This window comes from Hippopotamus amphibius, chromosome 7 (assembly GCF_030028045.1).
Source record: "Hippopotamus amphibius kiboko isolate mHipAmp2 chromosome 7, mHipAmp2.hap2, whole genome shotgun sequence".
Classification (NCBI taxonomy): Eukaryota; Metazoa; Chordata; class Mammalia; order Artiodactyla; family Hippopotamidae; genus Hippopotamus; species Hippopotamus amphibius.
This window is the reverse complement of record NC_080192.1, coordinates 123,954,485-123,980,649: the sequence shown is the minus strand read 5'-3', so window position 1 is coordinate 123,980,649 and position 26,165 is coordinate 123,954,485. Positions and strand designations below refer to the sequence as shown.

Here is a 26,165-nt window from a genome sequence, read left to right as displayed (position 1 = left end):
TTCATCATACAATCCAAAACAGGTGGGTTTGAGGAATTTCCTCCCATCTTAACAAGTGCAACCTGCTTCTTTAAACAGGAGGGAGAAGGGAAAACCCAACATACTAGCTCAGAAGGTTAGCTGAGGAAAGGGGAGGATAATCCAAAGTTGTAGGGGCTCTAAAGCAAAGGGCAATTATTCTTCTCCTCCCCATGTATCCCACCATGTGTTGATGGCACAGAGACAAACAAGGATGAATGCCCCCTCCGAAGAGGAGACCACTCAGTTGCCCACCTGGCCATGTCCCTGTGGGGAATTTAGGTTCCTCTTAGCTTTGGCGGGTGGTATAGAATCCCGACTTGAATCTAACTCAGAGGGAGGGACTGGGTCCCCCAGAGGCAGATACCGCCCTGAGCTGTATGAGGTCACCACAGGACCGCAGGTTTGGGCCCACTTGGACTCCATGGCCACGAAGGCCATGGAGCCACACAATCATCCTGGAGTGAGGTCAAACCAGGGCACTCATTTACACACACATTCAGACCAGAGCTTATTACAGTGCTTCCCCTCTCTGGGAAGGTCCCTAACTGATGGGTGCCTCCCCCCTCTGGGAAGGTCCCTAACTGGTGATCTTCTTACTGAAGACCTTAGGAGGTGATCAAGCTCCTCTTCCTCCCGGAGATGGGACCTGACTGGATTCTGTGCCCAAGGGCCTTACCTTATCCTGTGGCCTTTCCTGGTGAGTTGGTCCATCCCTCCAATGAGTCCGGTCGGGGCCTGGCCATCTGGAGAGTTAGAGCACCGGTCCGAAAGAGAACCCAGAAAACCGTTGGGTGGCACACCTCCTCTTTCGTCTCAGAGCTCCTTCACCCTGACCCGGCCAAGCCACCGATCTGGAGGCTCAAGGGGCTAGCTGGAATCTCACTGGGGCCTCCAAAAATGTTGCAGAAATTGATCCCATGAGAAACCAAGCACCACACTCGGAGGGCTGGAGAACTCAGGTTTATTGAGCCAGCGGACCCAGAAAGGTTAACACTCCAAAATTCTGGGCCCCATTCTAGGTGAATTCTCTCCTTATATAGGTTAAAACGCATAGTCGACAATTGGCATTAATTGATTGGCTACAGTTGGCATTAATTGATTGGATTAATTGATTGGCTACTCAATTTCCATAGGTTACAGGTGATTACAGAGCGTGGGAGTTGCTAGGGGTTACATGCAAAGGGTTTTCAAACAAAGGCGAGCAGGCATAAAGCTATGAACTCCAAATTTTTCCTCATCAATTTAATATTATTAAAGTTATGCTCAAACCTGGGAGAGGAAAAAAAATCATAAAAAGAAAATGACTGTTATTAAATATTCAGCTATGTGCCAGATGTTACAGTAGGTATTTTGAGTACATATGTTGACTTTACTTAATTTAATCCTCACAACAACCCTAACAAGTGTGTATTTTGGGTAGTTTTTCTCTAAGACCTTGGAAATTGGAGAAGCAAGTTTATTTTATAAGATGTAAAACTGAGAATCCACAAATTGTGAAATAGAATAAAGATATTCTTAGGCATCACCTAAGGAGCAGAATTCCTCCCAGGTCTTCAGGATTTGAGATGTTTAGAATCAGAAGGAATTCTGGTCTGCCTCGAAAGCATGGACGGGAGGACCTCAGGGACACCATTTTGGAGCATCCTCTCAAGCACTGTCTGGGGGAGAGAGTGCCCAGGACCCATGGTTAGTCTGGCACAGGAGGCAAGTCCATCTCTGTGTGGCTCTTTCTTTGTTTCTGTAGCCTGTTCACTGAGCAGCCTTTGCTAATCCCATGTGGCTTGACCACAATTGACAGAGGTTCTAGTCAGGTTAAAACTTGCATCTGGTCTTCTTGGCAGTGCCTTTCTCATTATAAATGATTAAATCAGCATTCTGATTTCATAAATTCTCATCTTGAGAGCTTTGTTAGCATGAATCAGTGTCCAAGCCCCATCAGTCCTAATATATCAGGTCCTAAGACATCAGTCCTAACATACCAGGTAAGCCAAAGGCCTGACCTGGACCTCAGTGTACTCTCCAAGGTAAATGCCATTTTATATTGTGAGGCTTCTTCATGCTAAGTCAACTGGTCTTTCCCAGGCAACACCGCTCATGCCTTTCTAAGGGTCCCCTTCTCCAGTTAAGGAAATAGAAACTACTTTGATAATTTTAAGCAAGAAAGGATTTGGTTCCTAAAATTAGGTCTTTTCAAAATCCTCGGAAGGCTTTTAGGATCAGATTTCAGACTGGTCCTCCTGGAATAATCTCCAGAAATAAAGAACTGATCCACCATGGGAGCTATTCCTCTGAGACCATCATTGTAGCTATAGAAGCAAAAAGCCACCACCCTGCCAACTACCTCTCATGCTCAGAAAATTGGAGAATGGACAACCCAATATGTCATCAGAATTAGAAGTCATACCAAGAAGCTGCGGACACTGCCACTCTTTCTCTATCCCCAGGAAACTGGAGACTGGACCCTGGAACCATCTGTAGGGATGTCATGTGTTTCTAGAAATTTCTTTCCCAGAAAATGGCCTCCATTTACCTCTAACTTTCTAAAAATCATACAAGTGTATCCAATTGGTAAAATCAAATTCATATTTTGAACTGAGAAATCTGAGAAATGTAATTTTTAGTCTTTCAGCCTCTCCAGGGAGAAGAATGCTAAAATAGAGACTGGGTGACCCCATCCAGAGTACCCAGCACAGATGGTTTTATCCATTTTACAATGAAATTGCCAAAGAGGGAAAGTAACTTAAACAAGTCTATACCTAGTAAGTGGAAGAACTGGAACTTAAAAACAGGTGTCTAATTCATATTCTTTTTACTCCACCACTGATATTCACATATCTAGACAATTCACTTTTGCAAAGGCTCTATTCCCTGAACACGAGGTGACTGCTACAGTTCAGTTACAATCCTCTGTGGAGTCTTGCCGCTTGGTGGTACCATTACACTCGTGCAGGATCCCGGAATGCAGAGGAGCAATGACCTTAGTGGCTGTAATTATGCTGTGCCTCTTCCATGGACTCGCTGATAAGTGTGCCTATGACTTCGCCCTCTGATGTCTACTCTGCCCCCTCCTTCTGAGTCTCAACCCCTAGAAGTGTTCCCAGCCATCTCACTCTCTGCCTATTCCCTGCAACCTCCGTGAAATGTACATACTGCTTTCAGCTTAAGCCTTTGAGGGTGTTATTTACATACCCTTCTGTAGAATGGCTGGCCTCCCATGCTCAGGAGAATCTGATTGGCCCCTGTTTTTTCCTGCCTGAGGGTCACCTACTAGCCTGGATAAAATCAGTAGTATCTGATAAATGAGGTCAGAGATAGGCAGAGGCCAGATTTACCTACCCTGTGTGAGCCTTGGTAAGAAGCTACATTTTATTCTAAAATAAATTCTGTGTGTGTGTTTAGGGGAAAACAAAAATTAAAACATGGAGACCAGTTAAAACCGTATCACACTGATCCTGGTAAAGAATAATTGTGTGGGTTGAATGGTGCCCTCCACCCTCAAAGATATGTCTACATTCTAACCCCTGGAATCTGTGAATGTGACTTTATTTGGAAAAAAAAGATCTTTGCAAATATATTCAGTGATGAATCTCGAGATGAGGTCATCCTGGATTATTCAAATGGGCCCTAAACCTAATGACAAATGTTCTTATAAGAGACAGAGGAAAAGACATAGCGACAGAGAAGACTGTCATGTGTAGATGGAGACAGAGATTGTACTGATGTAACTACAAGCTACGGAGTGCCTGGGGCCCCCAGAACCTGGACAAGGCAAGGAAGGATTCTTCCGTAGAGACTTCAGGAGGAACGTGGTCTTGCCACCACCTTGATTTCAGACTTCTGACCTCCAGACTGTGAGGAAATGAATGTCTATTGTTTGAAGCCACCTAGTTTGTGGTAATTTGTCATGGCAACTCTAGGAAACTAATAAAATATATTATTTATATATTGTTGAACAAGAAACTATCCCCAAACTTAGCGGCTTAAAATAATAAACGCGTATTATCACACACATTTATTTTCCAGGTATGACTTAGCTGGGTAATTCTGGCTCAGGGTTTCTCGAGAAGTTACAGTCAAGAACGTCAGCTGGGGCTGACATTAACTGAAGACTTGAATGAGGCTGACGGATCCACTTCCCAGATGGGTCACTCAGCACCTCCCCGCCATGTGGATTTCTCCAAAGGGATGCTGAGTGTCCTGGATCGGTTATACTTATAATAGCTATTAAATATTCAAGTTTACTTATGGAGTAAACAGACAGATTCATAAGATTAGAAACAAGGGGAGACATCAAGAATTGAGATATAAACTTAGGAGCTATGAGTGTAATGTGAGAAGGACGTGAATTTTGGAGGGTCAGGGTGGAATGCTATAGACTGAATGTTTGTGTCCCCCACAAAATTTATGTTTATGCAATGGCATTAGGAGGTGGGACCTTTGGTAGCTGATTAGGTCATCAGGACAAAGCCCTCATAAATGGGATTAGTGGCCTTATAAGTACGCTTTTAGACCCCAGAGAGCTTCCTTGCCCCTTCCACGATGTAAGAACACAATGACAAGGCAACATCTATGAACCAGGAAAAGGGCTCTCAACCAACACCACATCTGCCAGCACTTTGATCTTGGACTTCCCAGCCTCCAGAACTGTGAGAAATAATTGTTTAAGCCACCAGGTCTATGGTATTTTGTTACAGCAGCCTGCATGCACTAAGACAGAATATAAATGATGTTTAAAATCCTGGCATTATTTGAGATCACCTGGAAATTGAGCAGAAAAGTGATCTTAAGGTTGTACTCTGGGGAATTGCAGGATTAGAGGTTAGGATGAGCAGGAGCCAGAAAAGAGATGAAGAAGGAGTGGCTAGAGGGAGAAGAAAAATCAGTACAGCGTGGTATCCTGAAACCAAAGTGAAGATGTGGTTTTAAGAAAGAAGAAGTGAAAACCTATTTCAAATATTGTAGAGAATCTGAGTCAGATAAGGAAAGAGACTTGACTGTTGACATAATAAGATGGAAGTCTTTGTTCACCTTCAGAAGAGTGGTTTCAGTGGAGGGATGGACTGGAGGTGGCTGAGGAGAGAATGGGAAGTGAGGATGTGGAGAAGAAAAATAGAGAGAAGCCTTTCAAGGAGCGCTGCTATAAGAGGACAGTAGCTGGAGCTGGTGTGCAACCAGGGAGGGTTTTTTAAAAGAAGGAGCCTTCGACAGAAGCAGGAGCTGTTTACACACTATCATTGGAGGGACACTATTGCAGGTTGGACGATGGGAAGATGAGGCAGTTCTCTTTGTATTGCTTCTATTTTCTCACTGAAACGGGAAGTAATGTCATCAGCAGAAGATAAGCAGGGGCTTGGGGGTTGGAGGTTCGCAGAGGGGAGGAAATGTGGATGAGTTGACTCAAGTAGAAGAACAATTGATGATGGAAATGTGGTTAGGATGACCAAGGGTCCATTTGCAACGTGTGGACATCCGTTTAGAGCGAGACCAGCCTGCAGGCTGGTGCGGAGGCCCAGATACAGCCAAGAGTCAGATTTCCCCAGGGCTGGGGTTGGCCAGATATGTAACGGGCTGGGCAGAGGGCATAGCAAGAGAATCACCAGCATGAGCAAGGAACTAATTATAGTGCTAATGACAGTCAACGGAACCAGGTGGGTTAAGGAGGGAAGTGACGCTATGAGGGGGAATGAGAGAAAGTGAAAAGGTAGTGGAGTCAGTCCTGATATGGTTAAATAATTGTTCTAGTGGGATTTTCAAAGTAGGTCAGAGGTAAGGTTTTGGAAGAAAATGAATTCTTGTGATGACAGAATATGTTTGACTTAAGATACTCTAGAACAATGGTTAGAAAACCGTGGCCTGTGGACCAAATCTGGCCCACCACCTGCCTTTGAAAATACAGTTTTATTGGAACACAGCTATACGCATTTATTTGTGCATCGTCTAGGATGCTTTAAAGCTGCAACCACAGAGTGGAGTATTTGCAACAAAGACTGCGTGGCTAGCAAAGCCCAAAATGACTTCTACCTGGCCATTTACAGAAAATGTTTGCAGACTTATGTTTCCAGTGGCCAAACCTGGCCCTTCCAATCCATGCTCCCATGGAAGGGACCAGCCCTGAGCCGTCACACCCAGGGAAGTGAGCAAACATGAGCCCAGTGGCCAGCCCCGCCCGCGCCTCAGAACAGCCATGACTGGAGGAGAGGGGAAAGCTGCAGACACACAGGGACCACCTGTGACTAGGACTTTTCGAGACCTAGAGGCGGATGATGAGAACTGAGGCTCGATTGCTTCTCTAGGGAAATGTGGCAGGTCTTGCGGCAAAGGTATGTGTATATGCAGGGTGTGTGCATGTGTGGTGTGACGGGGATTAAGGGAAAGGGCAGCAGGAATGGGAAGAGGAAAGTGAAGAACCCTCTTGTGTGGAACGCCACCATCCACCGTTTCACAGACCTGGCAAGGAACCTAGCCCCTCGCTCAGGATAAGACTGGGAAGCCGGAGAGCAGGAGCCACAACACAGTGCCTGGTTTCCTGCCCCTGCCACCAGCAGCCCCACCCTGTAAAACTTTACAGCAGCATCCTAAGCTTTTCTAAAAGATCTGCTCACTGCCGTATCAGGACCTATTGAAGAAAGATAGGTGAGGAAGACAGTGCGGTAGATCTTCTAAGTTTTCTAACCCCAGAGGGCTTGTGGAGGCTTGCTCTCTGTCAGAAAAATGAACCCATTTACGCTGTGAATTACTCTGTTATTTCTTAATTGTCTCTTCCTTCCGAGACTGTCAGCTCCAGAGCAGGACTGCACCTAGTGAGTTCATCACTGCCTCTCCAGCGCCTTATGAGTGAATTGCAAAAAGGCAGCTGCCTCAGTCAGCTAGAGGGCTTCAACCTCACAGCAATCCTATGAGACAAGGGCTGTCATTACCCCCCTTTCTAGAGACAAGTGAACTGAGGCACAGACGGGTCAATTTCTCAATATTGGTTCAACCTCTTGAATGTTCCAAGAAAAAAAAAATAAAAGAATCATAAAAACCTATTTATAGGGGTGCCCATTTTTCCTTTGGTCCCGGGCACCGATATCATTCAGTGTGGTGCTGGCTTTGGTTAAGGAGAAAGAATGTGACTCAGCTTTGGCCCCCAGGACCCCTGGAGAAGCAGAGATAGAGGGAGATACTCAAAAGGTCCCCAAAGTCACGGTTATCTCTTTGTACAGCACTGAGTGGAAGCAGAGGAGGAGAGGGAGAAAGCGATGAAAAATTACAGTCACTGAATGGGCCAGCAAGACACCTGCAGAGGTGGAGAGGGTGATTTCAGGAGGCTGATAGTCCAGTGTTGGAAAATGAGAGCAAGAGCCAGAAGCACTAGGTTTCACAGGGATGGGAGAATCAATTTTCCATAGTAGGACAGCAAGCAGAACATGCCCACGCTGCCTAGACGGGGTCTGGTTTCCTGCCTCATGTAGGTGGTGTGTTACCTTCAGCACAGATCATTTTCCCCTCGAATGTCCTGTTCTGCAGGTGGAAAAGGAGCAGGGTGGTTTAGCCTCAGCCACTTTTTCTCCCTACCCTTTCTCTGTTACTTTTTCTTCCTACAAATTTCCACCACTCCCAGATTCCTTCTTTTTTCATCAGAACTCTTCTCCAGTGTCCACATCTACACCCTTTATTCTATCTATAGGGAAAATGTCAGTAGAGTGGGGGCCACTGTTTGCTCCCACTGCATGACCTTCATAAAAATGCCCCCAAATTGGATCCTTAAATTTAATTTTCTAACCAAGACTTTCCATGGTCTAGGCTTACAAAAGCATCTGCATGAGAATGGCAGGTGGAGACTGTTACAGAAACCTAAGACCCCAGACTTTGAATTTTAAAATAAGAATTTTATTTGCAAAAACAGTTTGCAGGAAGAAAGGTGGTGAGTTTTACTAGCTTAGGGCGTTGACTACCACACCCTCAACACATTAATGTTTCTTTCCTACATAAATATATAATCCAAGAATCTCTGAGAATTTCCTTGAGGTCAACAGGGGAGGACCCCCCAGAAGGGGAGATAAGATCTCAGCAGGATGGTGGGCTTAGATGTTGCCATGGTAAATTAGATAATTTCCAAATAAGCTATTTGAAATGGGTGCTGATAGCAAACATTCAAAAGAAGACACGTATTTGCCCAGTAAATATTAAACATCTATAAAGGCCCATGGCATTTGTCCAAGGGAGTAAAATATTGAAGCTCTATAAAAAAATCAAAGTATTTTTTCAGGAGAGTAAAATGGTGAAGATCTGTATAAGAGTGAAAATATCCAAGAGAATAAAACATTAAAGACTCTGTGTTGGTTGAGATTTTATCTTTTTGAATCAACTGGGACTAGCCTGGGCAAACTGGATTGGAAGGTAATTTACCACATTTAATTGCGTTAGTTACGCTGACTCATTGACCAAGAAAACCACAAGGTTGCCAGATTTGAATTCAGCCAAGAGCAAGAGAAGTCTCTGCAATTAGTCAAATTAATGAAAGCTGCTCAGCCACTTGGGCCTTGTAACCCAGAAGATCCTGTGATGATCACAGTGTCTGTGGCAAATAAGGATACTGTATGGAACTTCTGTCCAGCCCCAGTAGAGATACAGAACCCTAAGGTTTTGGAACAAAGCCATGTCCTCCTCTTCAAATGTCTATTCTCCCTTATGAAACAGCTTCTATCTTACTACTGCGCCCTAGTTGAGACTGAATGCCTGACCAAGGAACCCAAGGTACAGTTCCATCACAGCCATTCATCCTGAGCTGGATATTATCTGCATCCCAGTTTACAGCATTGGGCACACATAACACCATGCCGTAATTAAGTAGAAATGGTTCTAAAACATCAAGTTGGATGAACAGGTGGCTCAGTCTTCCACGGCACCTATACCAGCTATATTGCTGCTATAATTGGAATCACATCGATTCACTTTCCAAAAATGCACAGTCATTCTCCAAGACCCATCTGCCTTCTGGACAAACAGGCAAATTAAGGGAGGATATGCAAGGAATCACCATTTCTGCATCTTTCAAGCTTTTGATGGCAATACCAACAATTGCAGTTCACCCAGGAATCGGTAGGGAGAGGAGGTCGCAGCATCTTCTGCTTGGATCTCCCTACCTGAATAGCCCTCAGTCCATAAGTGAAGGAACCAATGTGGTGATTCTGCCAGGTACCAGTGGGCCTATTCCAATCGTGCATTCAGGAACTTAGGAAATAACCCGAGGTAAACTTAAAGGCTTTCTAGGCCCACTGTGAGGTGGATTTAGACTAAAAATGTGCCTGTCACCCAACCTCCAAAGGTCCCCACTCTGCCAGACTATGGATGTATTTCAGGTCTCCAGGGATTAACATTCATTCCGACTTACTGTGTACAATTCCTAAAGATATTGTTATTTTTCTTTCCTCAACGCACTGTCATCCTGATACATGGATGCAGGTCCTTTGGGGGAGATCTTGGAGGAATATTTACACTATATAACTCTGGTCATGTCACAGGCTCCTTCCTCAAGGAGACTCTCCTTCATTCAAGAGGCTCCAAGTCACTGAACTGGCTTGAGTCTGGGATTAGGATGAGAGCACACAATTCTACTGTAGCGACACAAGATCTGTGCCCAGGTCTCAAATGTTTCTGATTATATCTATTACCTTCATTGGCTGCTCATCTTCAGTCCTAAGGACACTGATCTAATTGTCACAATGGGTCACAATATTCAGATTGCTGTCCCATCCCTACCGCCCATTTCAAGACCTGGGCCCATGTTGTCTCAGGCAGTTAAGTGCTGACACTTGGTCTCAGCCACTCTGGGGTATACTGTAAAGTGGCATCCACCACTTTGATGCCCAGCTAGCAAGAGACAGACAGGAGAGGGCTTTACAGATTTATGGTGTTTCCCTCATCAATGCATTTCTCAATGCTTTGGGTCTTCCTGGAGACATCGTGCAATATGGGAGGGTCACACCTGAAAAATGTATTCCAACCTTCCTCTCCCTAAGCTTTTGGATTTCTTCCTTTCTATTATACCAAAGAAGTTACAGCACCTCAGCTTCATTGAATTAAGCCACTGGTGAGTCCAGGTTTTGGTCAACTAAACAAGCAAATTGATAGTAACCACTCCAGCTGCTCAAGATAATACAGAGGTTTCAAAATCTCTGGCAACTGCACCTATATCGACAGATGCAGTTTGATCCAACATGAATGCCATTATCCTTGGTGGTAACAAATACTGGGTCAGGATTTATTCAGAAAAATGGAAATCACCTTAGGTATTTTCAGCACAAAGGGATTTAATGCAGGAGACACTGCTTAAAAGTGTTAAAAGGACTAGAGAACCAAAGCGGGGAGAGGTACTGTCAACCCAGAGACCAGGCACGGCAAGAAGTCACTATCTTCTGCTCAGGCTGCCATAATAAAGTTAGAACGCTGCTGTAATCAAGTGGGGTGAGCGTGGCAGCTGGGGTCGGGGTGGTAGCGGCGGCAGTGGTCAGAACACTTGTGGATGAACTGGATCTGCGGTGTGTAAGAAAGACAAGTTGTGGATGGTTCCAGGATGGTTCAGTGGTGATTTTTACAACAAAAGCCAGTGTCCTGGATCCATAGATCTCTCCTCTGCCCCCTCTAGTCTCACGCCCACAGTGATCACCCCCAATCTCATGGATTTAAATACCGTACCTTTCTGTATATACCTCCAGCCCTGATAGCCAACTCATAGACAGCATCTTCAGACTTGTGCATCCAACTCTCTTCCCAACAATTTCACTTGAATAACGATTAGAGGTACCAAAGTTATTCTACCCCAAACTGGACTCAATCCCTCTCCTACCTTTTCAAAAATGTTTCTCCTCAGATATTCCCCCATCACAGTTTCAATCAATTGCCCAGGTCAAAAAAAAATCTTAGCATTTTCCTAGACGTCTCTCTTTGTCTCACACATTACCTCCAGTCCATCAGCCACGATACTGGCTCTACCTTTGAAATGTAATGTAAATCCAACCACTTCTCACTCTCCATCAGTACCATTCTGGTTCTTGCCACCACCCTCTCTCACCTGGACAAATGTCCTCACCCCTGGCTGGTTTGCTTTGTTTTCCATTTGAGTCCTTATTGTCTCTTCTCCACAAAGCAAGCAGAGTCATTCTTTTAACACTTACGTTAGCTCGTGTCTGGTACCTGTCCGCTTCCAGTGCCTCAGTGGGTAGAACCCACTGCCTTCTCCTTTGCTCAGCACTCACATCAGGCTAAGTCAAGGAACCACAAAGTTCTTCCAAACACTCCAAAACCGTCAAAACATAAGCCTAGGCTTCAGGAAGTTTGCCAGATCTCCCTGGACCTTGTCCCTGGTTCTCAGCCTTTTAAAGAAAATGATACTTAGCCTTTCATGCTCACTCTAGCCCTTTGAGCCCCACACCTCCCATGCACCAACTGCTCAACAAATCCCTCAAGTGATGGGTCATAATCCTTCAAACTTGTTTCTTCTCACTTTTTATTATTCTCCAGGTAGTGATAGAAAAGAATATGGGTCTGGTAGTTAACCAGTCAGTCTTTCAAATCTCATACCTTTCATCAATACTATGGACACAATCCCTATTTATCAGGGTTTTATGACATTAAATGGGATAAAATACACAAAATGCCTGGCTATAGTCAGTTCTCAGTAAAGGTTTCCTTTCCCACTCCCTTCTCCCCAAACCTACTTACTCTCTGTTTCTTCTTTTTTTTTTCCTGCTTTCTTCTTGAATCAAGAGTCAGCTTAGTATACACTCAGCTGAAGGAGATCTGCCAAGATAAAATGGAAATTGAAGCAGGTGGCCAAGCAGCTTTCACATTCTCAAACCCTACTTTTAATGATGGGAAGTAAGATTCCCAGGTTAAAGCAGCAAATGGTGCCATTTGAGACAAACTTCATTGTTTGGCTTCACTTGATTTGAGGAGATGGGGCTTTACTCCCCAACCTGTCCAGCCTGAATTACTGTAAGAATAACCAGTTTCTTCTGCTGCCAACAGTAATAAGATCTCAGAAATATGGTGGCTCAGAGAGGGGAATTCAATGTGGAGTTGATTTCATTTGATAGGATACTTAAATCTCAATTCCTGCAGAGAAACTTTATTTTGTTGAAATATGAGTGTATTTGGCTCACACCATATTTTTATTTATATAATATAGCAGTATAGTGAAAAAGAGAAAAAGCTATTATATGCAGACCCTCTCAAAGAAACCTATTCTTAAAATGTTTCCCCCATTTTATTACAGGAAATGGGGGAGCAGTATATATACTACAGGAGACCCCTGAAAAAATTAGGTTCCTGAAGATCTTTATATGATTGTAAACATAACCAGCAAACTGCAGGCAGACAGGGTGATTTGTGGCTCCGTTCAGCAAAGCAGAACCCTGATGACACCTGCAAAATGTTATCGGGTAACTGAAACAGATGAAACAGACCATCTATCACTTAGTAGCAGTTTTCTTTTTTTTATAATCTATTCCTACATGTTATTTATCCCTGATTTAATAATACAATAAATTCTTGTTTGGAGTTTTCAAAAGCATGATTTTCTGTTTTGTTTATAAAGAAATAGTTGTTCAGGCTCAGATGCGGGGCCTTGGTAGCCCTGTTCCATGGAGCCGAGGCTATTAGCCCATAAACTAGTGTTTCCAAAGCCTGGCACAATCTCTTACCTGGGAGCACAGCTCAGGAAGAAGCTAAACCTCCAGAAAGTGTGAGCGATTGCCCCGCTTCCTGGGCACTTGACTCCACCCCCACTGGCATAAGTCTGCAGCGTAGAAAAGTGAGACATAGCTCCTATCAAAGCAGATTCCCCAGAGAGCCGTACTCAGCAAAAACCCAAGCAACTCAAATAAGTGGGTCCAACCAAGAGAGCAGAAACCACTGAGCAAATTTGAGTGGCTTGTTCATTGAGCTCAGGTGGGGTCTTACTACGGTCTTTGGACTAAGTTTGCTCCACTAGGCAGCTTATTTGCCATGTTTCATGAACAACATAATTAAGAACAGCAGGGCAGCGAGCAGCTACCACAGATACCAAAGAGAACCAGCCTTCGCTCATAGGGAACTTGACTTCATTTTCCTTCATTTAGAGGTTGAGCTGGAGCTATGGTCAAGCCCACATTTCCCCTACTGGTCCAACAGTATATTTTTTGCACCTGCGGTGAGTCACTCTGCAAAAGCACCATCATGTTTCCACACAAATCTATGCCACACCTTACTACAAGGTCTATGTAAGTAATTAACAAAGAAAGAAAGCATGCCAGGTATCTTGTTGGAGGCCCATAGGCAGTAATGGGCACCGTGACAGAGTTCACCACATGTTGGATGGCGTGTGCTTAGAATAAAGGGGTAGCAGCCGCTTGGCTCCACTTATTGTTGTCATGTAGAAATTCAGATTTAAAGGGTAAACAAAACTCTGGATTTTTGTTATTTTTCATTCCTTGACTTTACATCTCTTAACCTTCCCTCACCTGAGAGGCTGAGAATAGGGAGTGGCCCAGGGCAAGGGATCAAAAGACCCCCTTACCTGCTTTTGATGTCAGCGTTAACCCATTCTGAAGCCGAGTGGTCAGCCAGCTCATTGAGTATTTGAGGGGAAAACTGCAATAATGCAGTGTTTTTTGCCTGGAGATTTCCCTCTGCACAGCTCCCTGGAGAGCCTGTGCTGGCCATTGTGGCTAATCCTGGGGGATCCTGGGAGCTGGCAAAATGTTAGCGCAATGGAATAAACAGCAGCATAAGAATTATGTCTCATTTCCCAAACTCGTGTTCACTTTTACAACAATATAGGCACCATGAGGACACAAACAGCATGACAAGCATCTGACTACAATCCAATCTTTTTTCCCAAAGCACTTTCTTTCTTTTGCCCATCCCAGGAGACTTCAGCTTAAGCAGCCTTTTGCCATTCAAAAGGCCCTGAATTGGCCCTTTGAGAAGAGGATCAATTAGCAAACCAGCATTAGACTGGTTGCAGCAGTGTAAGGCACTCGTTAATAAAAGAGAGTCACATTTAAGGAAAGACCCAGAGAATGAATTAGCTGTCGTATTGATTATAATTTTTTTTGCACAAACTGTGGGCTCTGTTTCTGATAAGACTAACAATAGAAAGAAGGCTGAGAGGGATTACATCAGATTTCCCTTTACCAGATCTCTTGGTTTCAGAGTGCTTTGCTCTCCATCTAAGATTCAGATGTTTGTTTATTGGAGAAAACCTTCAGTGAGCCATGTAGAGTCCTTTAAACATCAGTTGCATCTTGGTTGCAATGTTCCAAGCAGATGAAGCAGGCAAGTTACTTGGTACAGAGATGAGCTTGAGGGGCAGGAGGCCCAGCAAGATTTTAGGTTCTCCTTGAAGGAGGAGTTGAAACAACTGATAGTGTAAAGAATAGAGACAACGGATTAAGAGAACACATTGCTACTTCATCAGTTATATCCTTGGTCAGATACCTACATTTCTGAGGAAGGAAAAGTTCTACTATTTATGCTGCTATTTACCTTGTGAGCTGAGAATGGTTTGCAGGAAAGTGTTCATAAACTTGCAGATCCTTGGAGGGAACTCCTTCAAACTCCAAGAACACAACAAATCTGAAGAACTGCAGGGAACAAATAAATTACAGCTGAAGGGCTTGCACATAGCTTCACTCAACAAAAACCAGTGCAAAAACACCAGATTGAAAAGCACATGAACTGTAAATGAAGGGAACCCACCTGCTAATCTTGAAGCATCTGCCAAAAAGGCAGGAACCAGTTAGGACATTCCCCAGGGACTGAGTCTCCGGTGGGAGCCATTTATATGATCTCAGGCTATCTTGATAATACCAGCACTGGTGGGCACCATTTTGGAATTCTCTATCCAACCTGTTAGCACCAGTGGTTGTGCCCCATCAAGAGCCCCACGCACTCCTGCACATCAGCCAGGCCTCACAGCCAACTGAGCAATAGCCTCAACCACCAACACCCCAGTGGCAGCCATGGACCCACCACAACAGAAGGGCACACACAGCACCACATAGGGACATGCCTTAAACACTTGGCTTTGGTGGCAAGGCAGGATTTCACTTCTAAGCCCCAGAGGACATCTCCTAAACAAGGCCACTCCTTCAAGGCTGGGAGAGAGAGCTGATTTACCTAATACATAGAAACAAACACAGAGGGAAAAGGTAAATATATAATAAAGGTAGTAGATCAATCACTTACAAAACAAGCATGAAGGTTGAAAGACCAAAGTAGTATAAAAAAATTAAATTACAATAATTAAAGGGATGCATAAAGTAAAAAGATATAAAATGTGTCATCAAAAATATAAAAGGTGGGAGGTGGCACAAGATGATAAACCTTTGGAATGTGTTCAAATTTAAGTGTCTACCAACTTAAAACAGATTGCTACTTACATGGGATGTCATAGGTGAAACTCATGGTAATCACAAGGAAAAAATATAGTAAATACACAAAAGAAAATCAGAAAGGAATCTAAAAATAACACTGAAGAAAACCACAAGGAAAGAGAGAAAGAGAAGAAGAAAGGAACAGAGAGGAACTACATAAAAAAACCATATGAAATATGACATATCAAAATCTACAGGATATAGCAACAGTGGTTCTAAGAGGGAAGTTTATAGCAATACAGGCCTACCTCAAGAAAAAAGAAAAATCCCCAATAAGCAATCTAACTTTACATCTAAAGGTGTAAAAAAAAAAAAAAAAAGAACAAAGGAAGCCTAAATTAGCAGAAGGAAGGAAATAATAAAGATCACAGCAAGAATAATTAAAATGGAGACTGAAAAAATTTTAAAAATCAATGAAACTAAGAGCTTGTTCTTTGAAAAGCTAAACAAAATTGACACAGCTTTAGTTAGACTAACCAAGAAAAAAAAGGGAGGACTCAAATAAATAAAATCAAGGATGAAAAAGAAGTAACAACTGATAACATAGCAATACAAAGGATCATAAGAGATTATTATGAACAATTATATGCCCAAAAAATGGACAACCTGGAAGAAATGCATAAATTCCTAGAAACATAGTTTTCCAAGACTGAATCATGAAGAAATTGAAAACCTGAATAGACCAATTACTAGTAAGGACATTGAAATAGTAACAAAAATCTCCCAATAAACAAAAGCCCAGGACCAAATGGCTTCACTGGCAAACTCCACAAAATATTTAAAGAAGATTTAATACTTATCCTTCTCAAACTCTTCCCAAAAATTGAAAGGAGGGAATCCTTCCAGAAACATTTTACAAAGCCAGCATAACCCTTGTACCAAAACCAGACAAGGATGCCACAAAAAAAGACAGTTACAGGCCAATATCCTTGATAAACATAGGTACAAAATCCTCAACAAAATATTAGGGAACAAATAAAACAATACACTAAAAGGATTATACATCACAATCACATTGGATTTATTTCAGGGATATAAGGATAGTCCCATATCCACAAATCAATCAACAGAATACATCACATTAACAAAACAAAGGATAAAAACCATATAATCATATCAATAGATGCAGAAAAGGCTTTTGACAAAATTCAACATTCATGTATGATAAAACTTCTCAAAAAAGTCAGTCTAGAGGGGATGTACCTCAACATAATAAAGGCTGTATATGATGAATCCATAGCTAACATTATACTCAAAGGTGAAAAGCTGAAGGGTTTTCCTTAAGATCAGGAACAAGGCAAGGAAGCCCTCTCTCACAACTTTTATGCAACATAGTATTGGAAGTCCTAGCTAGAGCAATTAGGCAGGAAAAATATAAAAGAAATCCAAATTGGAAATGAAGAAGTAATACTATCACTATTTGCAGATGACATGAAACAAGGTACAGAAAGCTCTAAGGAGTCCACCAAAAAACTCTTAGGACTAATAAATGAGTTCATAAATTCCAGGAAAAAAATCAATATATAGAAATCTATGCACTAACAATGAACTATCAGAAAGAGAAAACAAGAAAACAATCCTGTTTAAAATCACATCAAAATGAATAAAATACCTATGGATAAAGATAACCAAGGAAGTGAAAGACCTGTACACTGACAACTATAAAACACTGATGAAAGAAATAGAAGAAGAGGAAACACAAAAGACCCTGAATCACCAAAGCAATCCTGAGAAAGAAAAACGGAGCTGGAGGAATCAGGCTCCCTGACTTCAGACTATACTACAAAGCTACAGTAATCAAGCCAGTATGGTGCTGGCACAAAAACAAAATATAGATCAGTGGAACAGGATAGAAAGCCCAGAGATAAACCCACGCACATATTGTCACCTTATCTTTGACAAAGGAGGCAAGAATACACAATGGAGAAAAGACAGCCTCTTCAACAAGTGGTGCTGGGAAAATTGGACAGCTACATGTAAAAGAATGAAATTAAAACACTTCCTAACACCATACACAAAAATGAACTCAAAATGGATTAAAGACCTAAACATAAGGCCAGACACTATAAAACTCTTAGAGGAAAACATAGGCACAACACTCTATAACATAAATCAAAGCAAGATCCTTTTTGACCCACCTCCTAGAGTAATGGAAATAAAAAGCAAAATAAACAAATGGGACCTAATGAAACTTAAAAGTTTTTTGCACAGCAAAATAAACCATAAACAAGACAAAAAAATCCTCAGAATAGGAGAAAATATTTGCCAACAAAGTAACAGACAAGGATTAATCTCCAAAATATACAAGCAGCTCATGCAGCTCAATATCAAAAAAACAAACAACTCCATCCAAAAATGGGTGGAAGACCTAAATAGACATTTCTCCAAAGAAGACATGCAGATGGCCAACAAACACATGAAAAGATGCTCAACATCACTAATCATTAGGGAAATGCAAATCAAAACCACAATGAGGTATCACCTCACACCAGTCAGAATGGCCATCATCAAAAAATCTAGAAACAATAAATGCTGGAGAAGGTGTGGAGAAAAGGGAACCCTCCTGCACTGTTGGTGGTAATGTAAATTGGTACGTCCTCTATGGAGAACACTATGGAGGTTCCTTAAAAAACTAAAAATGGAACTACCATATGACCCAGCAATCCCACAGCTGGGCATATATCCTGAGAATACCATAATTCAAAAAGACACATGTACGACAATGTTTATTGCAGCACAGTAGCCAGGACATAGAAGCAAGCTAAATCTTCATTGACAGATGAATGAATAAAGAAGATGTGGTATATATATACAATGTAATATTACTTAGTCATGAAAAAGAATGAAACTGAGTTATTTGTAGTGAAGTGGATGGACCTAGAGTCTGTCATACAGAGTGAAATAAGTCAGAAAGAGAAAAACAAATAACTATATGCTAACTCATATATATGGAATCTAAAAAAAAAAAAAAAAGATACTGATGAACCTAGTGGCAGGGCAAGAATAAAGATGCAGATGTAGAGAAGAGACTTGAGGACACAGAGGGGGAAGGGGAAACTGGGATGAAGTGAGAGAGTAGCATTGACATATATACACTACCAAATGTAAAATGGATGGCTATTGCGAAGCTGCTACATAGCACAGGGAGATCAACTCAATACCTGGTGATGACCTAGAAAGGTGGGATAGGGAGGGTGGGAGGGAGGCTCAAGAGGAAGAGGATAGGGGAATATATGTACACATACAGCTGATTCACTTTGTTGTACAGTGGAAACTAATACAACATTGTAAAGCAACTATACTCCAATGAAGATCTGAAAAAAACAGCAAGAGAAATAGAAGACACAAATAAATGGAAAGATATTCTGTGATCATTAATTGGAATAATTAATATTATTGAAATATTCATATTACCCAAAACTACCTACAGATTCAGTGGAATCCCTATCAAAATTTCAATGTCATAGTTCACAGAACTAAAACAAATAATTCTAAAATGTTTATAGAATCACAAAATATCACAAATAGCCAAAACAACCTTGAGAAAGAAGAAAAAATCTGGAGGTATCATGCCCAGATTTCAAACTACGCTACAAAGCTATAGTAATCAAAATAGTATGGTACTGGCACAAAAGCAGATACACAGATCAGTGGAACAGAACTGAGGGTCAATAAATAAACCCATACATACATACAACTAATATAACAAAGGAGCAAAGAACATACAATGGAGAAAGGATAGTCTCTTCAATAAATGGTGTTGAGAAAACTGGACAACCACATGCAAAAGAATGAAAGAAGACAATTATATTACACCATACACAAAAGTAATTCAAAATGGATAACAAATCTGAGACCTGAAACCACAAAATTCTCAAAAGAAAACATAAGTATTGACATCGGTCCCAGTGACACTTTTGTGGATCTGAGTTTAAAGGCAAGGTAAACAAAAGCACAAATAAACAAATGGGGCTACATCAAACTAAAAATTTCTGCACAGAGAAGGAAACCATTGTCAGAAGAAAAAAAGAAGGAAAGAAAAGGTAACTTACTGAATGGGAGAAGATATTTGCAAATGATATATCCAATAAGCGGTTAATATTTAAAATATACAAAGAACTCATACAACTCAACAAGACAAAAACAAACATGCAGAGTAAAAAAATAAGCAGAGGATCTGAATAGACAGTTTTCCAAAGAAGACATACAGATGGCTGACAGGCGCATGAAATGATGTTCAACATCATTAATTATTAGGGAAATACAAATCAAAACCACAATAGCTGTCAGAGCAGCTATTATCAAAAAAACAAGAAAAAACAAATGTTGGGTAGGATATGGAGAAAAGAGAACCCTCATAAACTGTTGGTTGTGCTGTAGATTGATGTAGCCACTATGGAAAACAGTATGGAGGTTCCTCAAAAAATTAAGAATAGAATTACCAGCTATTCCACTTCCAGGTATTTATCTAAAGAACATGAAAACAGTAATTCGAAGAGATATATGCACCCTATGTTCATTGCAGCATTATTATTTACAATAGCCAAGATATGGAAACAACCTAATCGTCCATCAGTAGATGAACAGAAAAAGAAAATGTGGTATACATATACAATGGACTACTACTCAGCCATAAAAAAGAATGAAATTCTGCCATTTGCAACAACATGAATGGACCTTGAAGGTATAATGCTAAGTGAAATAAATCAGACAGAGAAAGACAATACTGTATGACTTTACTCATATATGGAATCTAAAACAAACAAGTGAACAAGAAAATAAAATAAAAACAAAGATACAGAGAACAGGTTAGTGGTTACCAAAGAGTGAGGGGATTAGAGGGTGGGCAAAATGAGTGAAGGGGGTCAACTGTATGGTGATAGATGGCAACTAGACTTGTGGTGGTGACCACTTTGTAGCATACACAGACGTCAAATTATAATGCTGTACATCTGAAACTTAGGAAAAGAGAAGAGCAGCGAGTCAAGGGAAGAAGAGTGAGTTGAGGGAATTCTGAAGCAATCTATCAAATTAACAACAGTTACTGAGCCCTGTATGCCTTCGCAAAATACTTTGTGCTAAAAGGATATTGAAGTGTGAGATACGGGCTCTAGACCTGAGAAGGGACAAGACATGCGGTCATAAAATAATTGAGAAACCATCCTAGGCAGGACATAAATCATGACCAAGTTGTGTGGGGCAAGTGGGAAACGCATGAACTACAAATCAGCAGACGGAGGGAGTCTGGGGAGCTTGAAAGAAGGAAGTGAGACTTGAACAGAATTCTGAAGAAGAGTTTGAATTAGCTGAGGATAAGAAATGCAGTGGGGGAGATATTCCTAGTTTGGGTGGAAAAGGAACAAAAACTTGAAGGGGTAATTGAGTGCAGAATGTTCATGTGACAAGAAGGAAGTAAAGTATAGAAAGAAAGGATAAGGGGTTCATAAGAGTCAAGCCATAGAAGATCTTGCAAGCTGATAAGTTTGTTTGATTTCATGTTTGGGGAAATACAAAGCCTTATTAGTAAATCTATCAATTCAGCTGCTATCAGCACCAGGACTAGAATGAGGCAAGTGACGTGAAAGAGGCACTTGTCACTTGTCTCTACTGCAAAATTTAAGAGGGCACAAAAAACTCAGTAATCGAGGTAAGTGATATTCTAATTCAACATTTAAGAAACAAATCAATGTACAAAAAGTCCATGATGAACAAAATGTCAAGGTTTTAAATAAAGGCAGGATCGGTAACACACTAAGCCATATTAAAGCCTGAGACAAAAGCAAAAATAAGTAATAGCTTGTCCTTGTCCTCTTTCTGGAAACTCAGAACATGTATTAGCATATTAAAGGCTTTGAAAAATATTGCAGAAAAGAACCCTATTCAACTTTGTTTAACCCTACAGACCCCAAATATATGGATCTTTAACCTGCAATCTTTTTGCAAGCAGCATTTCTTATCACTGTAGAATATTTTTCAGGGCAGGCCAGTATAGTCTAACCTTTTAAAACACTGATAATGAAACCAAGGCATTGAGAGTCAGCAAGATCTTTCTAGTTAACTAGGAGTAAATCAATGAAAAATGTTATAGATGTGAGTTCTTTTTTCATTAATAAGTGTGGTATAATAAATAGTTTTCAATCTTTTTTTAATTGTTTTTACAGACTTTAGGTCATTATTATTCATTCATTGCAAACGATCTGTGAATATGATCGTATAAATTGTGAGTGGTTGGGTTAAACCCATGCTGACTTCAAGGTAAAATATTACCTTTAGTTTCTTCTTACTATATTGGGAAATGAACACCTAAAAACCTGATCTTGCTGCAAATAAGAGTTATAAAATCTGGGCAAAACATAAAAACAACTACCTGAGACTCTAGAGATGGAATAAAAGCAGGCAATTTTTGGAGGAGAGTTGAAACCTGCTGCAAGGAACACAACGGAAAACAATAACGTCCCCTTTTTATGGCTTTCTTCTGAAAGCAGTAACTTGAAGGTGGATCAATAGGAAGTATACGATCTAAACAACAGGAAAAAGATCAACACAGCCTCTTGGATATATGGAACAATTTCAAAAGGTCTAACATATGTGTAAATGTAGTTAAAGACAAAGAAAGCAGAGAAAAGGGAGTAGAAAAAAAATATTTGAAGAAATAACGGCCAAAAACTTCCAAAATTTGGTTAATGATTTAAATTTACAAATTCTTTAGCTTCATGAACCCCAAAAAGGATAAATCTGAAGAGACACATGATGTTCAAACAGTTAAACACCAAAAATAAAGAGAAAATCATGAAGTATGATTTCTGGGAAAAAAAATGACACATAACATTCAACAATTATTTGAATGATTACAACTTCTCATCAGAAACCAAGGAGGCCAGCATACAGTGAAACATCTTTACAGCACTGACAGGTTTAAAAAAAAAACAACTGTTGACTAAGAATTTTGTCTACCACCAAAATACTTTTCAAGAATGAAGGTGAAAGAAAGACACTTTCAAATAGTGGAAAGCTGGGGGTACTCATTGCTACCATACTTGCACTGCAAGAAATGTTACAGTGAGCTCTTTAGGCTGAAGCAATATGATACCAAGAGAAAACTCAGGAAAGAGTAAATATAGAGATATAGGTACAAGGCTATTTCTTCTCTTAATTCCTTTATAATACAGATGGCTATTTAAAGACAAAATTTTAACATTGCCTTATAGAGCTTACTGTGTATGTAGATGTAATACATAGGACATCTACAGCGTAAAGCATGGTGGGGGCATAAATGAATGGACCTACACAATTGCAAGGAGTATAGACAGATGAAGTGATATAAGATTAACTCTCAGTTACTAAGTCTAAGATTAATTCTAAGACCATGAAAAGCTAAGGATGGATATGTAATCCCTTAAAATATTAACTAAAAATATAACACAAAGAAGTATAGCTAGATTGGGATTGCCATATACAGATTACTAATAAGGTAAAAATATCAAATTGTACACTTTATATGCAGTTTATTGTATGTCACTTGTATCTCAGTAAAAGTTAGCTTTTAAAAAAAGTATAAAAAAGTATAGCTAAAAATCCAACATATAACATTAAAATGAATTTTAAAATGTACATAAATAAGGCAGAAAAGGAACAGTGAACAGAGGAAACAGTGAACAGAGGGAACAAATCAAATAAATAATAAATGGATAGACCTAAATCCAATCATAATAATAATTTCATTAAATGCTAATGGACTAAACATGTCAAAAATTATCAGACTAGATTTTTTAAAGGCAAGGTTAAACCTATGTTGCCTATAAGAGACATACTTTAAATATAAAGACACAGAAAGATTGAAAGCAATACAGGGGAAAAGATATATCATGTAAAAGTCAGCATAAGAAGACTGGAATGGATATATTAAAATCAGATAAAACAGACTCTCAGATAAAGAGCAGAGTACTGTCAAAGATAAAGAGAAGCATTGCATAATGTTAATGTTACCTGTTAGCTTTTTAGATTAATTAATTGAGAGGCTATAACAATAAAAAACATATATGTATACACACACACACACTCCTAAGTGCCTCAAAATACAAGAAGCAGATATTGATAGACTTAGAAATAAACAATCTCCACATATATACACTACTATGTATAAAACAGATAACTAGTGAGAACCTACTGTATAGCACACAGAACTCTACTCAGTGATCTGTGCTATACAGTATCTGAATGGGAAGGAAATCTGAAAACGTAGATATATGTATACGTATAACTGATTCACTTTGCTGTAAAGCAGAAACTAACACAACATTGTAAAGCAACTATACTCCAATAAAAATTAATTAAAAAGAAATAATCTCATAATTATAAAAGGAGAATTTAACAACCTTCTCTCAGTAATTTATGGAACAGCTAGTCCAAAAAATCATTAAAAAATAGAATCTATTAATCTTCATTTAATTTGTACGTGTAAAACACTATCGCCAATAATGGTAGAATACACATTCTTTTCAAGTGCACATGTATCATTTACAAGCCTAGACCACATTAGGTCATAACAACAGTTTTAATAAATTTAAAAGGATTCAATCCATACAAAGTATGTTCTTACCACAATGGAAGCAAATTAAAAGTCAGTACAGAAAGATATCTGAAATTTTTCTAAGTATTTGATAACTAAAGAAAATACTTCTAAGCAGTCCAAGAGTCACAGAAGAAACCATAAAGAAAATAAAATATTTGAACTGAATATAACAAATACACAACATGCCAGACTTTGTGGGGAAGCAGTAAAGCAGTGCTTAGAGGGAAATTTACAGCACTAAGTACTTAGAAAATATGAAATCTAAGATTCTACTTTTTAAAATTAGGAAAAGTAAATTAGAATTCAAAACAAAGTCCAAATTTTATAAAACAGTGCCATTCACAATAACATCCAAAAATGGACTACTTTGATAGAAATGCTACAAAATATGTACGGGATCTGTATGCAGAAAACTACAAAACACTGATAAAAGAAATCAGGTAAGAGCTAAATAAATATTTATGGATTGGAAAACTCGGTCTTAATAAGATATCAGTTCTCTTCAGATTGAGCTATAGTTACAGCGCAATACACATAAAAACATAAAAAAGGGGAGTTTGTAGAGAATAATAAGCTGATTCTAAAATTTATATGGAAAGACAAATAATTTACAATAGCCAGAACAATTTTAAAAAAGAAAAACAAAGTCAGAGTATCCCACTACTTGATATCAAAACATAAATCTAAAGTTATCAAGACAGTGTGGTATTAGCAACAAATAGACACACAGATCAGTGAAACAGAATAGAAAGTGCAGAAACAGACCCCACAAATACAGTCAACAGGTTCTTGGCAAATGTACACAACAAATCAGCAGAGAAGAGAGTCTTTTCAACAAATGATGTTGGAGCAATTAGATATTCATATGTGAAAAAGAGTTAATGTTAACTCAAATCTCACCTCTTACAAAATAACTCAGAATGGATTATAGACCTACATGAAAAACATAAAGCTATAAAACATCTAGAAAAAAAGTAATGATGCAGCCACTTTGGAAAAACAGTTTGGCAGTTTCTTCTTCAAAAAATAAAATTAAACTAAGAAAAACAAACACAAAAAACATTCACCCATTTCAGTTTCAGAAACAATTTGGCAGTTTCCTACAAACATATGCACCATAATCCAGCGATCCCTCTCCTATGCATTTACCCAAGAGAAATTAAACTTACATTTGTACAGAAATCTGTACATAAATGTTGAGAGCTTTATTTACAATTGTCAAAAACTAGCAACAGCTCAAATATCCATCAACATGTGAAAGGATAAATAAAATGTGATATATTTTGGCAAATTTAATGCAATATTACTTGGCAATACAAGGGAATGAACTGCTGATCCACACAATCACATGGATGACTCATGACTGCTATGCTATGCCCAGTGAAGGAAGCAACACAGAGTACATCCTGTATGATTCCATTCAGGTAAAATGCAAACTAACCTATACTGAGGAAAATCACATCCGTGGTTGTCTGTGACTGGGGGGGAGGGAAGAATGGACTGCGAAGAGGCATAAGGAATTTTTTTGAGGATGGGGAAATATTCTGTATCATGATTGGAGTCATAGTTTCACCATGTATATAACTGTCAAACTGATCATATATACACTTGAAACAGATGCAGTTGGTTGTAAATAAATTATTTCTTATCAAGTTGATAAGGAAAAGACATCTCTAATATCATTTTGCTATCTTATGTTCTTCTTTCTCCTAAAAATGAATGAAGAAAAAGGTTTGTCTAAAAAAGTGATTTACATAATCAAGTCGTTGATATGTCATTTTTCTAGAGCCTCTTCTCCCCTATCACAGTTTCTCCATCTTTTTTCCTTTACTAGTTCCTTTGAATGCAAGCAGTACAAGTGTTTTGGAGCATTCACTCCACTTCTTTAGACGGAAGTTCTGTACCTGTTTCCCAGAATCTGGTGCTCCAGGAGGTACAGCTTTCCCTGGAATGGAGCTAAACTTCTTGAGTCCTGAATTTTCCATCCACTCACATCCGGGTGTTACTGGCTCAGACCCAGAGCCTGATGCTACTGAATTATCGATGCCTTGAGAAATCCTAGGCGGGGCTAGATTGATTTCCATAAACCAGCTGGACCTGTAGGCCAGGTTGGCCCAGGAAAACTTGTCAACCAGGAATTTTGTCTTCAATGCCTAGCACTTAGAGTCACA

At 39.9% G+C, this 26,165-nt stretch overlaps 1 protein-coding gene and 1 long non-coding RNA gene across 2 annotated transcripts in view; one reads left to right on the top strand and one right to left on the bottom strand.

Moving 5' to 3' along the window:
* Positions 1–13,933, bottom strand: part of XDH (xanthine dehydrogenase) — a 117,330-nt gene extending 103,397 nt beyond the window's left edge. The window contains exons 1-3 of the mRNA XM_057743175.1: positions 13,562–13,933; positions 12,708–12,802; positions 11,728–11,805 (exon numbers count right to left, since the gene is read on the bottom strand). The gene's annotated coding sequence lies outside the window, so the exon portion shown is untranslated. The remainder of the gene's footprint in view (positions 1–11,727; positions 11,806–12,707; positions 12,803–13,561) is intronic.
* Positions 6,195–26,165, top strand: part of LOC130857479 (uncharacterized) — a 28,623-nt gene continuing 8,652 nt past the window's right edge. The window contains exon 1 of the long non-coding RNA XR_009054832.1: positions 6,195–6,341. This is a non-coding gene — a long non-coding RNA (uncharacterized LOC130857479). The remainder of the gene's footprint in view (positions 6,342–26,165) is intronic.